This window comes from Solanum dulcamara, chromosome 5, assembly GCF_947179165.1.
Source record: "Solanum dulcamara chromosome 5, daSolDulc1.2, whole genome shotgun sequence".
In the NCBI taxonomy this organism is placed as follows: domain Eukaryota; kingdom Viridiplantae; phylum Streptophyta; class Magnoliopsida; order Solanales; family Solanaceae; genus Solanum; species Solanum dulcamara.
This window is the reverse complement of record NC_077241.1, coordinates 80,341,454-80,350,861: the sequence shown is the minus strand read 5'-3', so window position 1 is coordinate 80,350,861 and position 9,408 is coordinate 80,341,454.

The window sequence follows — 9,408 nt, the reverse complement described above, 5'->3', positions numbered from 1 at the left end:
TCTGGTAGTTGAAGGAGGAAAGGCTGGAAATGTACAGGAGAACCCCACTAACATGCAGGATGGGGAAACCAATAGGGGAGGGGTACACCCTCATGCTATGCATGAGAATATTGTTGAACTTAGGAGTGACTCCAGAGCCCCTGCTACCTCTGCTCAAAAGACTCCAACACACACTCCTACCCCTGCAGCTAGTCATATTGATGAAATTACCATGCAAGCTAGCAAAGGTGCCATGGCCAAAGACCTGGGATCTCACCCTAGTACTAGTGGTAAAAGTTCTACTGTTCAGAAGAATAAGCTAAGCAAGAAAAGAAGAGAAGCCATTAAAAAGAAAATACAAGAAATGAACTCAGCTGAGACATGTCAAACTCCCAAAATGGACAGTTTGATAGTACAGCAGGGGGAGCAGGAGTGCCAACAATTTGTCTTAGATGATGACCAGGTGGGGATGGATATCACTCCTCTCCAAGCCCATTGCATTCCCACATCTCCCAGAAATTCAGCTGAAATCATCCCTGAGAGAGTTACTGATCTGCCTCAGTTCACCTGCACCCTCAACACCAACATACAAGATCTTACAGATGAGTATGCTGTGTGTGAGTCTGAGAATGAGGAAGATTTTGATGACCAACCTCTGCAAGACCATGAGGATGATGATAATAATAGTGAGAGTGAGCAGTTGATCAAGATCTTCAGTCCCTCTTCTGATAATGTTTATGAAGAAGAAATTAAGCAGGCAACTAGTTCACAGGGATTATCTCCTAGAGGGATTCATAGGACCAGACTTAGCACTAAACCAAAAACCTCTTCAACATCTGTCCTCACTGGCAGGCCAAATACCAGGCTCCAAACTCTCAAACCTTTTAAATGATTAGCATCCTTAGTTGGAATGTGAGGGGTATTAATACCCAAGGAGCTATGGAGAGAATTAAACTTCTCAAAAACATACATCATATCTCTATCATTGCCATTTTAGAACCTTTCTCTGACAACACTCATCTGCAGTACTTCAGAAATCTTCTCAACATGGACTATGCTACTCATAATCCTAATGGTAAAATTTGGATTTTCTGGACAAAAGATGTGAGTTGCACTATTTTGGAAAATGAGGAACAGCTGATCACTTGTGACATTGACCATGTTATGAGCCCTAATCAGTTCATTACTACCTTTGTGTATGCCAAGTGTAAGGACCACCTCAGAAGGCCTCTATGGGATAGCATGCTGCAGCAGTCCACTACCTCTCTTCCATGGTGTACTGTAGGTGACTTCAATGTTATTACTGACCCTGAAGAAAAACTTGGGGGGGTCATGTATAATATGAGAAAGAGCCTTGAGTTCATTAGTATTATAGAGGCTAGTGGCCTGCAAGACCTTGGCTTTACAGGGCAGAAATACACCTGGTGCAATCAAAGAGGCATCATGTCCAGGGTATGGAAGAGACTTGATAGGGGAATGGTTAATGATAAATGGCTGGAAACCATGCCCCTTACTTCCATAACTCATCTTCCATCAGTTGGTTCTGATCATTGCCCTCTTCTTATGGAAATGATAGATCAACATCATAATCCCATCAAATACTTCAAGTTCCTTAACTGTTGGCCTGAACAACCTTCCTTTATGGATCTTGTTGAGAACTGCTGGAGCAGGTCCATTGAGGGTAATCCAATGTGGATCTTTCACATGAAGATGAAGAGGCTTGCTAATACTCTTAGTAACTGGTCTAGGAACCAATTTGGTGATATCCATGCTAAAGTTAAAGAGTATGAGGAAGCTGTTAGACAAGCTGAAGAGGACCTGATTAACAGGCAATCCAATGAAAACAGATCCAAGCTTCATGCCATCAATGCTGAATACATCAGGTATATGAAAATGGAGAATACTATCCTTAGGCAAAAGACTCAGCTGCAGTGGTTTAAAGAAGGTGATATGAATTCTAATTACTTCCATGCCCTGATTAGAGGCAGAAGAAGGAAGTTGTACATTCACAGGATTCAGACTGAGGAAGGCTCATGGGTGCAGGGTGATGCTGAAATAGCTGAGGCAGCCTGTGAGCATTTCCAGCAGATCTTCACTGGGGAAGAGAATTACATCCAGCAGCATAACCTTCAATGCATCACCCCTATGGTTACTGACCAGCAAAATGAGACCCTCCAAGCCACCCCATCTATGGAAGAGCTGAAAACTGTGGTCTTTGCCATGAATCCCAACTCAGCAGCTGGCCCTGATGGGATGAATGGCAAATTCTTCCAAGTATGCTGGGATATCATCAAAGAAGACCTCCTTAGTGTAGTCAATTCCTTCTTCTGTGGTCAGACTATGCCTAAATACTTCTCTCATGCTTGCTTAGTTCTCCTCCCCAAAGTAAAGCACCCTACCAAAATTTCTGAATTCAGGCCCATAAGTCTGAGTAATTTTACTAACAAAATCATATCCAAACTCCTTTGTCTTAGATTAGCCCCTATTCTGCCTAACCTCATCTCCCTTAACCAATCAGGCTTTGTTAAAAATAGGAGCATCTCTGAGAATATCATGCTGGCCCAAGAAATCATCCACCAGATAAAAAAGCCTAACATAGGAGGCAATGTTGTGATCAAACTTGACATGGCCAAAGCTTATGATAGGGTCTCTTGGTCCTACACTTGCCTGGTTCTGAGAAGAATGGGCTTTGGTGAAAGATTCATTGATATGGCATGGAGAATCATGTCTGATAATTGGTATTCTGTCATAGTTAATGGATCTAGGCATGGTTTCTTTCATTCCACAAGGGGCCTCAAGCAGGGTGACCCTCTATCCCCAGCCTTATTCATCCTTGGAGCTGAAGTTCTCTCTAGACTTATGAACAATCTGCATCATCATCCTCAGTTCCATGGATTCTACATGTCTCAAAAGGGTCCTCAGATTAACCACCTTAGCTTTGCTGATGATATCATTATTTTTGCTTCTGGAAGGAAGCAAACCTTGACTCTCATCATGGAGACTTTGGATACTTATGAAAAGACCTCTGGACAACTGATCAACAAGCATAAAAGCCACTTCATGATTCCTTCCAATGCTTTCCAATCTACTGTGCAGAGAATCAAGGATATTACTGGCTTCACTCAAAAGAGCAGCCCCATCACCTACCTGGGATGCCCCATTTACATTGGAAGGCAGAGAATTATCTACTACTCTGAGCTTATTGCAAAGGTAGTTAATAAGATCACAGGATGGCAGGCAAAGATCCTGAGCTATGGGGGCAGAGTTACTCTTGTCAAACATGTCATCCAAGCCATGCCTATTCACTTGCTTGCAGCCAGCACTCCACCCTCCACTACCATCAAGCAAATCCAAAGCATTACTGCCAACTTCTTTTGGGGGTGGAAGAATGACAAAAGGAAGTACCATTGGTCTTCTTGGAAGAACCTGAGTTTCCCATATGATGAGGGGGGCATAGGGGTCAGACAAATTGCTGATGTTGCTAAGTCCTTTCAATACAAGCAATGGTGGACTCTTAGAACCAAGAACACCTTGTGGGGTGACTTCCTTAAAGCCAAGTATTGTCAGAGGGCTAATATCATCACCAAGAAATGGGATACTGGCCAATCCCTTACTTGGAAACACCTGATGCACAACAAGACTCACATGGAGCCTCATATTCAATGGCAAATCTTGTCTGGTACTTGCCTCTTTTGGTGGGACAACTGGCTGGGGGTTGGACCTCTAGCACTCTTCACCACTAACAGTTGCAGGTTCAACAACATTCAGGTTTCTTCCTTCTTGACCAATGGTCAATGGAATGTGGATCTTGTCATACAAAAGGCTCCTCCCCAACTTGTGTCAACCATCCTGGCTACCTACATCAACTACCAGCCTCTCCAGCAAGATCAACCAAGCTGGAAGCTCACTAGCTCTGGGGAGTTCAGTTGTTCCACAGCATGGGAGCTCATCAGAGCCAAAAGACCCAAGACTAAGCTCAATTCTTCCACATGGCACAACCTCATCCCTTTCAAATACTCCTTCCTGGTCTGGAGAGCTTTTAGAGGGAAGTTGCCCACCAATGAGAGCTTGATCAGATTTGGTCATACCCCCTCTCAGTGCTACTGCTGCCATAGACCTGGCCAAGACACTATTGATCACATTTTTGTTGCAGGTTCCTTTGCTACCAACATTTGGAAAGTCTTCTCTGATTCCTTGGGTATCACTAAGGAGTACACACCTCTTAGAACTCTTTTGATGAGGTGGTGGAATTCTAAGTATAAAAATAATGCTCATAAGCTTATTCTGCAGGCTACTCCTATTTCCATTTGTTGGAACCTTTGGAAAAACAGATGTGCTTCTAAATATGGTGGAAAACATTCTAATCTGGCTAGAGTCAAATTCTCTATCTACAAAGATATCCACAACTTGCTCACCATAGCCTTCCCCTACATCAAGTGGCCTACCAGCTGGAAGGAACTGGTCCTTTGGATTGATCAGTGTTCTCATGTTATCCAAATCACTCCTGTGAAATGGATAAAGCCAGCAGGCCACAGGGTGAAACTAAATACAGATGGCAGTGCTCTTGACAACCCTGGCAACATTGGTGGAGGAGGAATCTTAAGAAATTCTTATGGTGATCTCATTTTTGCCTTTGCTGTCCCTTTAGGTACAGGTACTAATAATCAAGCTGAGATTAAAGCAGCTATCTTTGGCCTCTCCTGGTGCCTCCACCTTGGTTACTACAAGGTAGAACTAGAAGTGGATTCTGAACTCCTCACCAAGTGGCTGCATCATCAAGCAAAGCCTCCCTGGACCATCAAAGGACTGCTGGACAACCTTCACAATATCATCTGTCAGTTCCAGGCTTTTCAATGCAATCACACCTTTAGGGAGGCCAACTCCATTGCTGATGCATTATCCAAACACAGCCATAAATGTACTTCCCCTGAGCTATACTTCATCAAACAGGACCTCCCCAAAGAAGCCAAAGCCCACCTGGAACTGGACAGGTTGGGAATGGCTAGCTTCAGAAGAAGGAAGCTCAAGAGAATCAAGAAACCTCCCTGATCTGCTGCACTGCTGTTCTAACTCTATCTTCAACTTATGCATAGATACAAATACTTTGAAGATACCACAGTTAGAACCACTGTAAAAGGGAGAGTCTCCCCTACATATTACTTACTCACAATAACCAACTCACCTCTTGAGGAAAGAAATAGTATACATTCTTTTTTCTATTTCACTAATCTGATTTTGCAGGGTCCTAGATCTTCAGCTATCATGATTACACTTCAGCTTGGAGCACCACTGGAGTACATGCTGCAGGGCAGCAGGTGCAGGGTGTGGAATAACATGAGGACCTGTCCAATGGCCCCCAAACTTTGCAGGAGGGTAGAATATACTTTTTTGACAAGTCCCAAGAAGTTTCAGCCCAAACGGATAATTGGAGGCGTTAGGCGAGCGACATGGAAACATTCAGCTGCCTTAAGCCTAAAGAGAGGGTCTTTAGTAAGTTGGGCCCTCCAACTTGGGAAAAAAGTCTTCCAACTTTGCAGGACTAAAGGAGAGGATATATATGCTAACTCCATAAAGTTTCAACTCAAATGGACAATTGGAGACGTTAGTCGAGCGACTTGGAAAATGATAACACTCTCCAAAGCTCTTACTGAGGCCCCTCCTTTTTTGCTAATCTGTGCACATTATTTTTTGTTTGGGCTTGTTTGTTGTATTATTGCAGGTGTCTGGAGTAATATATTAGCATTCCTCAACAACAAATACATAGACAAGAACACAAAAACAACTTCCAAACACCCTGCAACCTCTAAGCTACAGCAGTGCAGCAGGTGCAGGGTGTGGAGTAGCATGTGGACTTGTCCAATCCCCCCCAAACTTTGCAGGATGTTAGAATATACTATTTTGACAAACCCCAAGAAGTTTCAGCCCAAACGGATAATTGGAGGCGTTAGGCGAGCGACATGGAAACATTCAGCTGCTTTAAGCCTAAAGAGAGGGTCTTTAGTGATTTGGACCCTCCAACTTGGGAAACAAGTCTTCAAACTTTGCAGGACTAAAGGGGAGGATATACATGCTAACTCCATAAAGTTTCAACTCAAATGGATAATTGGAGACGTTAGTCGAGCGGCTTGGAAAATGATAACTCCCTCCAAAGCTCTTACTGAGGTCCCCTCTTTATTGCTAGTCTGTGTATATTATGTTTTGTTTGGGATTGTTTGTTGTATTATTGCAGGTGTCTGGAGTAATATATTAGCATTCTTCAACAACAAATACATAGACAAGAGCACAACAACATCTTCCAAACACCCTGCAACCTCTAAGCCTCAGCAGGGCAGCAGGTGCAGGGTAGGGAGTAACTTGTGGACTTGTCCAAAGTCTCCCAAACTTTGCAGGATGGTAGCATATATGTTTTTGATAAGGCCCAAGAAATTTCAGCCCAAACGGATAATTTTAGACGTTAGGCGAGCGAGCTTGAAACAATCAGCTGTCTCAACCTTAAAAAGGAAGAATTTTGCTAAATGGAAGCTCCAACTTGGGAAACAAGCCTTCAAACTTTGCATGGCTAAAGTAATGAATATACATGCTAACCTCATGAAGTTTCAGCTCAAACGGATAAGTGGAGACGTTAGTCGAGCGACATGGAAAATGCTAACAAACTCCAAAATCCTTTTTGAGAACCATTCCTCTCTACTAACCTGTATAGGTCTTTGCTTGTGTTTGGTTATTTGCTGTGTGTTTGCAGGTTGCTGGAGACTTACACCAACATGCCTTAACATCAAATACATAGAGGACAACACCTGCATCAACTCAACACCTGCAGCAGCCCAACACCTGCAACACCTGCAGCAGTTCAACACCTTTTTGCTTTGTTGCTTGGCTTTGGTTGACTGTTCTTGTTTATCTTTGGTTGTGTGGCTTGTTTGTGCTAATTGTCTGTGCAGGTACTCCAAATTGAACCTGACTTGTGTAACTGATACCAACAAACACCATAATCACCAAGGAAGCAACAAGAAGATGTACACTAGGCCTCCACAAGGACTATGCAGAACATCAACTTCCAGCTGGTTCTTGTGTTTGTTTGGTTGTTTGCATTTGGCTGATTGTTTTTGCTTAGGGACATCAATAACTGGGGAACTATTACATCAGAAGTTGGAGTTGATCACCAGGACTTCAAAGACACAATCCCATAACATCCAATCCAGTTTTTGGCCTTGTTCCCCTCCATCTTATTGGACATGGCCTTTGTCCACTTATGCAGGCCCTCTTTGGAACTGCTATGAGGGCTACAAAGTCTTGGGGCTCCTATGGAGCGGCTTTCCATCCACATCCTCTATCAACACTCCACAGCAACAACTACACCAACTTGCAACACACAAGGAACATGAATGCAGAAGCCTGCAGCTATCTTTGCTTGGGAGGTTTGTTGGTTGTGTTTGTCTATGCAGGTACCCCAGATGCAGCTCCCCTGTATTGAGCTCCAATCATCCTCAGTTACATCATTGCAACTGGCAGCCCCCCTTTGGAAATGATAAAAAGGCTGCAGTAACCTGGGGCTGCCAAGAAGCAACACAATCAGCTTGCCAACCACATTCTCCATCATCAACACACCCCATCAACAACTCCATCCACCTGCAGCAGACAAGATACATATACAATTTTGTTTGTTTTGTTGTTCTGTGCAGGTACTCCAAGAAATCCAACCACCTTAAAACAAAGACCAACAAGCAGCCTAGGGAGACTGCAGCCATCAGAACCTGCAGATTGGCAGCCTTGGGTTCGTTGTTTTTGTTTTTGTTTGTCTGTGCAGGTGCAGAGCTCCACCAACTTGCAGCAGACAAGGAACAAATACAAGCTAATGGCACTAGCTACAGCAGCTCTTTGGTTGTATGTTGTGCTGGTCTTGTTTGGCTGTGCAGGCTGAACCATTTCAAAGCAAGGACCAACAAGCATTACAATGGCAGCAACAAGGAGTTTGTGCAACAGAATCCTTGGAATTGTTCTTATAATTGTATGCTTGCTTGTTTGTTTGCTTCCTTGTTTGTGCAGGTTGTGGGAGATACAGCCCAAAAGGAACTCCAACATCATCATAGACAACATCCAAGAACAAACAACAACAAGAATGCTGAAGCTGAATTTGAGTGGAAGCAACAACAACTTCACAGCTGTGGAATGCAGCAGCTACAAAGACCATCAACAAGAGGAGTTGCAACCAGTCACAGGATCCTTGCAGCCAAGAGAGATACTTGCAATGTCCTGGGGCTTCTATGGAACCTGCAACCATCAGTTTCAACAACCTGCAAATTGCCAGGTTTGTATTTTGGTTGCTTGTGCAGGTTGCAAATACAGAAATTGAGGAAGCCAGCTGCAACAGAGGAATGGCACCACAATCAGCATTTTTGGAACTGTTCTTGGAATTGTGTGTTTGTTTGGTTGTTTGCTTCTTTGTTTCATACAGCCCAGGTTGTTGGAGATACAGCCCAGAAGGAACTCCAACACCCTCATAGACAACATCCAAGAACCAACAACAATATCATAAGCTGCTGTAAAAGGTTACACCTCCATCAACTCCATATACATACTGTGGGACCACAACACCAAACAACTACTCAGCCACACACCAAACAACAACTCAATCACAGAGCTGAAACTGAAAATGCGAAATTGAAAGATGAAGTTCAACAGCATCAGCAACAACAGATGCCAAAACCAACACATCCATGTACAGCAACCTCCAGACTTGGTTGCTTGTATATATTTCTGGTTTTGTCTATCTGTGCAGGTGCAGGTTTGCAGCAACCATACATTTGGACCACCATGCAGCCCCCATAGCTGGTAATCATGATACTAATACAAAGGCATATTTCACCGGGATTTACTTGGTACGACAAGACTAAAAAGAGCAAAGATGAAAAGAATTTCCCATCCCATGCGAGATAGAAGTTTCGTATACTTGTTCTCCTTCAATGTCGCTATGTCTGGTACGTAGCATAGTTGGAATAGGACTAGTGTAGGTTACTTTTCTTTTTTCTCATGGAAGGGGAGAGTCTCCCTCATTTATGCTTTCATAGTTGAATTGTACCGGGAGGAGTCCTCTCACAGGTTTACTGCTTTCTAGTTATAGTTAGTCTCTTTTTTGTATCGGGGATGAGTTAGCCGACCTTAATTGGTTAGCCGACTTATGAACCACCATAGGATCGGAGGTAAGGTTTATGTCCCCCTCCTTGTATTTTTATTTTGATTATTTATGTTAAGGCTTGGGGGTGTTGCTTAACCCCTGACTGTGCACGAGAGGTGGGAGCCTCGTGTAGGGTCTGTTCCCGTAAAAAAAAAAAAAAAAAAAAAAAAAAAAAAAAAAACCCTAAACCCTAACAACAACCAAACTAGAACTCCTGTTCCAAATAATCCCAACCCTCCAAATCCTATTGTAACACA